The sequence below is a fragment of the Morone saxatilis genome, unplaced genomic scaffold (assembly GCF_004916995.1).
Source record: "Morone saxatilis isolate NCDOM2014 unplaced genomic scaffold, NCSU_SB_2.0 Contig17, whole genome shotgun sequence".
NCBI classification, from domain to species: Eukaryota; Metazoa; Chordata; class Actinopteri; family Moronidae; genus Morone; species Morone saxatilis.
In genome coordinates this window covers 7,956,964-7,965,675 of record NW_023339729.1, presented here as the reverse complement: position 1 = coordinate 7,965,675, position 8,712 = coordinate 7,956,964, and positions in this window count along the sequence as shown.

The following is an 8,712-nucleotide window of genomic DNA, read 5'->3' as shown; positions in this document are numbered from 1 at the left end:
TGTAAAATGTCAGAAAATAATGAAAAATCCCCCTTTCCCTATAAAACTAAGTTGACTTTTGTCAAAAAAATCTGTTATTAAAATTGCTGCACATTCAGCTTCTGGTAACAGACTAATCAATTAATCGACTAATGTTTCAGCTCTATGTAATCAAAACTTTCATTTTAATATGTGACTGCCAGGCTTAATGGCAAGCTTTTCATATAGATTTTCATTCATGGTATATAGTTTGTAAAGAGCTTTAAGGAAGCCAAAACATATAGAAATGTGGAAATGAGGTTTCCATTGAATACATATGGTGGGACACCAATAATTGAGGCGAAATTGATAAAATGACTACACAGCCACTTTATTGGTAGGGGCAAGTGCTTGAGCACCACTGTGACATATCAGTGCTCCTCCTTGCACAGGAAAAAACAAAAACAGACACTTGATAATGACAGAGCAATTGAAAAATACTACAGGCAGTGTGACATACTCAGACTGGATGACAGATAGGTCAGGCTGTATACTATTTCCTGCCTCGAGGCATATTGTCACGGCTCTCTCAGATGTGGCCATAGTGACAGTCATCATCTGTGCCTCTGCGAATGAAAGAGACAGGGACGAAGGACAAGAGCCACTGCTGGTTATATAGGCCAGGACTGACAGCGCTCTCTTTAAAAACAGCTTCAGGCCCAAATCCCACTCTTCGTGTGCTGCTGGAGGGGCTTATTAGACTGTTTATTGAGTGGGACAGTTCCTTCATAATTTCATATTCTAAAAACTGTTACTTTTGTTGTTTTTTACTTGTTTTGGCTTTCAGATATCCCTGGATATAGTGCAGGGGCAGCAGTGACATGAATGGTGCCTTTGTTTTGAACACAGCAGCCTCTTTATTTTGAAACTTAGCTGGAATTAAAAGAGTGGGATACATGTGCCCTCTTGGTTTCAGGACTAATTTAATATTCAGCTTTTGATGTCCATCTTTTATAAAGCAGTCATCTTTATGTCTACACATTTCTCTCTCTTCCTCTCTCGTTAAGAATAACTTGCTGTGTTCTTTTTCCTCTTTATCTGTCTCTGTAATATGTCATATCATAGATGTATTTACAGAGTTCAACGTACCTCCAAGCAAGTTTTTTGTTTATGCTCAAGGCAGGGGTCATAAAGATGTCTGGCAGACTTGGCTCCAGTTTTGCCCTTTAACCTCCCAGCAAACATGAATCTCACTACATGCTCAAATCTGTCTTTCGTTCCAAGGGAAGGACACGCTGATATGATGTCCCTGCTTTACAATACTTGCCTGTTTAGCTCCCTCCTCTGCCTCGCACCCCACAGGAAATGGTCCCATTGTCCTTGGGAGAGGAAGTGGCCTGGAGCAGACCACTAGCTCACTGGATGGATGGAGACTGTGGTAAATTATTAATCATCACTTACAAATGGAAGTCACACACTGTAGTGTTGGTTATCCACTGAGGAATGTTTGGGAACAATGAACAGTAGAGCTGCAGTTGACCACCTGCACCAGGAGAGAGGTACTTTGAGTATAAAGGTGTGTTTTAGTGGCTGTAGCATTTACTGTATAGGTGGTTTAAAATGAACATAAAATACAAGAAAAAAACGTGTTTTTAATTTTGAAGAGCAGCAGGGTTTTCCAAACACACAGAAGATGTAAGATTGACAGATTTTGACCTTGGAAACTACAGTTGACGCTCCATTCAAATTTCACTTGCTCGCTATTTCTGGAGCTTTTGATCTTTCCACAATGGTCTTCATGGACTTTGCTCAATGCTCACATCCACAGTGTTCAAACTTTACATAATCCTGAGCATTTTGAGGACTTCTGGTCCATGTTGCACTCAAAAACAGCACTCAAGGTCCACTTACATGCTTGATCTGGAGGGAACGAGCAACATAGTTTTGTCAAATGCAGAAAAGCATTTAATTCTATGGTATATAAAGCAGATTGATTGTAAATGAGTATTGAGAGAAGATATCCACAAGTCAACACATAATTGAGTGAGAAATATTTGAACCAGCTGATAATAAGACCGCAATCTTTGTGTTCATTCAGACTTTTACCACTAGAGGTAGACAGAGACTCACGCAATCAGTTAACTCTCAACATGCAATACTGCCGGCATTTGTTGAGGCCAGATCAGATGTGTGCAAGTTTGTGAGTGCATAGTATGTCTGTGCACATTCTCAGGCGGGCTTGGTGGTTGGCTCTTAGGGTTAAAATAGCTCAGCATTTGGTCCAGTCACATGTGAGTGTCCTTACTAGTTGGAGAGGTTTCAGATAAAGTAATAAAGGCAGCTGAAAATAACCACAGATGTTCTTTAAACGAAACACATAACAATCAGACTGATGTTTAGCTTGTAAAGGTTGTTGTTACTAACATCATCAACTCTTCTATCTATCTTACATGCATTGCATCTCTAAATGGTAGCCAATCTTTGTTCATTTATTAGCATCTACATGTAGTGTTTATGTGTTTCTTCAGCAGTTAGCGCTGAAAGTTTGTCACCTGTCACACACTCTGTGCTGGCTCAATCTGTGTCAGATAGGAAAACCAAAAATATCAACAGGGTGTGATATGATTTCTCTGGCTTAAAATACTTACATGTGACCAGTTCCTACTACAGAGCAGAGCCCTGCTTAATTTCCACAAGTCCATCAGCCTCTCATATATATATATATATTAGATACTGTAGGATCATATGGCAAATCACAGTGAAAACTACAGCCATCATTTTTATGTGGACTTCTGAGTGTATAACAGAGGTTCAGATTTACCAAATGTTTTATTTTTATTTATATTTTTTATTTTTTTAACAAACAAACTGCTATGTGATTGGAAAAGGCATTTCGTTGAAGAACTACATGTCCCATGATGCCTCGCTTTCGAGATGACCAAATGGAACAGAGAGCGGACCGGCCGTTGTGACAGCTGAGCCCCGGTTTGTTGAGGAAACTTCAGCGCCGACAACGACCTCGAATAGACACGAATGAAATAAACATGTGAGTTTAATCTGTTCCCCTTTCTTACTGTCATTTTACACACGGTCCTACTGTAGACTGTCGCTTTGCTGTGTGTTTCTTGAACTGCCCAAACTTGGTGAAGGGAAATTTCCACACCGCTGCTGCAGGGTGGGATGAGTCCTCCGGGGCTGGAAGTTAGTGTTGACTGTTTTTATCACCTTCTAAACACTTAAGTTATATGTTCAAGTGTTAGCCAAAGGGTAAGTTCATCTTTACTTCTGTGACACTTTTCTCAGACGCGAATGAAGCTAACGTTAGTAATTAAAGATGCTGTTGTAGGCGTATTTGTAGCTAGTTAATTTGTGTCTTCTGGTTTGACCTCCGGCTTTGGTTTCACTAATTATGTATTATGTATCATAATGATAGGGAGTCAGCGGTAATGCCTGAGGAAATTAAATGAAAGTGAAAATTATGAATCAGTTCTCTCAGTCCTCGACATTATGAGATTTATACAGTTAATCTCAGTCGCTTGTTTTCTTCAACCCTTCCTCTGAAACACTTGTGAGTCCAGTACTTGACGTATAAAGAGGTCTCCCCCTCCCTGCAATCACAGTAGCCTGTGTATACCTGTTTGACTGTAGACTCAGACAGCAGGGACTCACAGGAGGTGCAGCCTCTGTACACACACAGACTGGTGGGGAATGAATGGCACCTTTGTGTGCAAACAGCACATTATTCACTGTGTATTCAACAGTGATTTAAAGTAGGGAACCGTCCTCACTGCTAACCCAAATACAAACTAAAATGGGGTTTAGGTATTAATGCATGGAGTGAGAGGCACACGATTACCCTTCATGTAATACAGCCAAGGGGAAATAATAATTAATCTGTCTCACACTGTCTTACTCTCCCCTTTTGTGTGTTTATCTCGTAACCTTCACACAACTTTTCACTTATTATAGAAAGTTTCAGAGAAGGCTGTTAAAAACAAATAGCAACAAAAAGCTGGAAAACATTTTAAAGTACACTGTGTATTGACTAGTGTGTATCAACTACTATATTGCTATATTGCTAAACTGTCAACTACTGTGAGTTTGCATCATGTTTGATCAGATCTATGCTTTTTAAAAAAAACTTTGATCAGACAGTTTCTGATTTTAGTTCTTGTTTGTTGTGTGTTTGGACATGAGGCATTTTTAATAAAAAAAGGTTAATGTTGGAAAACATTTATATTCCTCAATAATGTATCAAAAAAGTATTGTTATAGTATTATGGCCTAGTTATTAATGAATAGCAATCTCTGAAACTTAATTAGGCCTATATTATTAGAGGGACACAGAGTTAAAAACAAAATTAGTTTGAAATATTATTTCTCTCTCACTGTCTCTTATTTTCTAAAGGTTTATATTTCTTTATCACCAAAAAACACAAGAAAAAGGGAAGTCTTGTGGCAAAACATGGGAGATAAACAAATGTACTGTGTGTATTTATTTCACAAGTTGATTTCTGATTGCCAATAGCATTTGGCAGCAACATGCTATTACCAACATTTCTCTCTGCATGTCTGTTTTCCCTTGATGCAGTGCTTGTGGACATTTGTCTCAGTTTTATGGGACAATCTTGCAGTTCTTCCTTTTTTGCTGTTTTGTACTTTTTCAGAAAAAGCAAAACCATTTAAATAGCTGATTATTGTAAAAAATGTCCAAATGCCATTCTCCATTAAGCATTACTTTTCTGTTATTTCCAGTCAGTAAATGTGTTTGTGGAGCGTAGACGGAGCCCCTTTAAAGAACAGATTTAACTCAAACTATTCAGCACTGTTGAGGAATTTAAGCTCCTTACTTTTTGGACAACATCTTGTGTGATGTAATTGAATGTTTTAGCTATTTCCTGTGATATCATGACTGTATCAGGTTACATGTTGGAGAACAGAGGAGTTGCTGGTCTTTGTGCTATTTAGAGGTTAAGAAGTGGAAGATGCCCTTTTTTGGTCAACATTTAATCCTTCAGTAAGAATTTCAGTATCAACAACAGAATTAACTACAAATGTCATTTGTTCGGATTTTAAAGGTTGGAACATGAACTGTTTTGTGCATTACCTTAAGCCAGCTTTGACCAAAAGTGCTGGCCTCTGTGAGTTACATGATAAACTAGTTACAGTACACACCACTACTGTTTCCTAAAAATCTTTATTTATCTGTTTTTATCTCTCTCCCAGGATGTAGTCTAAACTTGCCATCAAGAATCTGTAAATCCCTTACAAGTGTAAACATGCAAGATAAAGTAAGGTCCAAATAAAAAGGTAGACACCTTGGAAGGAAGGAAGGAGGAGCCTTTATTGTTATATAGTTTAATATATTGTTATGTTGTTTAAAAAAAGAAACATAAATGCATAAAGAGGATACAGCATACACAAGGTTGATTTGTCAGCTGCAGCCTTTCTTTTCGGTTACTTTGATAGCTAGTAATTAATCAATGATTGCTGTCTGTAAATGAGTGACGAGCTGTGCTGGGAAACAGACTTGGCATTGGTGCTGTGATAAAGGCTGGACTATGTGTGTAATCTTAATTTAGATAAAACAGTAGGAACCAGAACCTGGAGCTTTGCAGTGTTTGGCTGATGCAAATGTCTGTGTCCATGAGGAAGAGGGAAATCCTGGACTGCTGCTGTAGTACAATAACCTGTCCGTTGTTTCTCTGGCGGACACCGTGATAAACCAGCACGCCTTTTCTCTGAATGTCCCTCCTCCTCTTTCATTCCCTCTTCAGCCCCACCTCCACCCTGGCTCACTGTTGCCTCCTCTCTCCCTTCCTGACAGGACACACTCAGGACAGGACAGAAGCCGGCCGGTAAAGCAGCACTAGCAGCAGAGAGCATTGATTTGATGGACACACACTAAAGGAGGCAGGACATACACAGAACATCACAAGCTAAAATAACGACTGAGGCAGCACAGTAAGTCTTTCTCATTTTAATTCATTCATTCTATACCATGCCTGCTTGTCCAGTGTTATTAGCATTTAGCATGTGGTCTGTTGCTGTACTCAGTCTGTGTTGATTAGCCTTGATCCAGCACAAAGACTTTACCTGTTTGTTTTTCTCCCTTCCTGGTACTAGTCGTGTCAACATGACTGAACTAAATATAATTTACTTCTGCTCATTTTGTCTTAGTTGAGTCAGTTATGGTAATTTTGAAGTTTTTCTTCAGGCTTTCATTTTCTCTTCTGACTGTGTGTTAGGTTCATCTCTGAATTGTTAGATGTTACAAAGTGAGGGAGACTTCCCATTTAATCTTCTGTCTGTTGCTGTTTTATCCACCTGTTTCTAAACACATAAGAATACATAGCAAATCATTTGAGCAGTTATATGACTGAACATAAGACAAAAGTGTGGGAAATTAACTTTTTAAATAAAGAACATCTACCACCCACTGACAGATAAATGTTCTAATTCACCAGCCACCTAATAACAAATAATCATTTTACGTCTGAAATCTTTCAGCCACTTTCGTATTTCATAATTTTGCAATTGGCTGACGCTAATTTCCCTCCCTGGACACTGGCATTTACATTAACATCAACATATTGATCTCATGTTACTGTTAATATTTTCTGCTTGTTAATTTGATCAGTTATCAGATGAGGCTAATGGGTTAAGAATAGAGAATCAAACTAGTAGCTATGAGAAAATCACCATCAAAGACACATCAAATACAGCACAGCCGAAGTACAGTTTAGTCTGGTGTAAACTTTAGGTAGTTAATGTTAATGTGTTGTTATTGTTTTTTCAGCCTTCAGGTACATATTTAATTCTTAGGGAACTTTGCAGCTGAGGATGGATAAAAAGCTTTCCAAAAAGACAACCCAGTGTGATATAATGCTGATGAGGAATAATTATGAATAATTCTAATTGTTTAAACCTTGCCTCTTGATTTCTGCGTCTCCTCTCTGTTTTAAAGATCATGGCAGTCAGTAACTCAGCAAGCTGGCTCTCTGTTGTACACCAGCCTAATCTTTAACTCTTAGTCTGAATCTCAAACATCTACAGGATGATTAAGTTGAACTGTGATGTTTTGAACCAAAGTTGTACATGTCCCTCACAGTTCCTCCTGGAGCAGATTTAAAGGACCACATACTGAGTGAACAGAGCAGATTGCCCTTTAGAGAGTGAGTAATTGGTATTTGGGTTTTTGTGGCCACTTTCTTTTCTCATGTTGTTGCCGTCCAGATATAGCTCCCCCAGTTGTCAGGGTGACATTCTTGCTCACATTAGGTCCTCTGTATAGCGGCCTGTTGTTTGTTTCCCATGCTTGTTTCCTCCTGTTTGTCTATTTTATCTCTGTGTCTAATTCTCATTTGAACACCATACTCTTTTCTAGTACTGCGGTTAGTTGATTAATCGCATACAAATTTGATAATCTATTGTTTGTCACACACGAAAATGCTAAACGTTCATTGGTTGCAGCTTTTCAATTATGAAGCTTTGTTGTCTTTCATATTATTGTAAGCTGAATATTTTGAGTTTTGCATTGTTGGTCGCACAAAACAAGCAATTTGAAGATGGAGATAACAAGAGAAATTCAGATTTTTCTTTTATTTCTATGATTCTGAAGACTCAATGATTAATCGATACATTTAAAAACATGTTTAAAATGATCATTAGTTGCAGCCCAACCATTCTCCAGTTTTTCATCTCAGCTGCCTCATCTTTTTCAGTACATTTCCCAAGTCTTTCCAGCTCTCTTTAATGTGGCAAACGTCAGTATTTGTTTTCTATCAGGCATCATATCCTGTCTTTTGTTAGGATGCAGGCTTTATGTTTGCATTGTGCTGACTTGATATTTTAAAAGAGATGTTATTAATAGTATGACAGATATCAGCATATCATTTTCCAGCATATCTCTGTTGTATGAAAGTGAACCATGATCACGTGGCGACACCAGACTGTACTGCGAGAGTTTAAAGTCCTCGTCTGAGTTTGAAACTCTCATTTCTCAGCTGTTCCCTCTATGGCCTTTATGATTGATATCTCAGAGTGACTAATAAACGTGTCCTTTTATAGAAACTTGGCAAAGAACGTATGGGCTGTTAATGGTTCACCAAACTATACTCCTAATTCAACACAATAGCGGAGTCTGGAGCTTCAGAACAACTGTCAGTTACAGTAATGTGGTTGATATTATTCATGAGGTTGTAAATGTCAGTATGACCGGACACCGGTTTCACAGCAGGTTTTTTTGTGGCTGTGTGAAGCTGGTTACTGATAACATGGAAAGGTAATGTCTCTAGCCCAGCCGATACAGGACTTTTAAAGCTGATACCCATATAGATTTTTTTTTTCATAAATAAATATGAATTTATTTCTTCATTTCAGTTTATAGCTATTTATTGGCTCACATATGCCCCCATACCGGTATATCTGCAATGAGCTAATGTCGGCTTATTTAAAGGTTGGGGTCTGGTTAATGCTTACTGGACTCAATGAATCAAGCTAATGGTTTTTAAGGGTTCAGAGTTGGGTGATTAATTACACTATATACAACATTATTTTTGACCATATAATGTGTGTGTGTGGTTATTATTGCTAAAACATAACAATATTTAATTAACATCTCAAGTTTACAGTCCAGTATGTATTCAATATGATGACATACAGAGCTATACTCAATATCTTTTTCTTTCCAGCTACTAGACCATTTATAATCCTCTGTGCCTGCCTTGTTAGGATTAAAATAGAATATAGGATC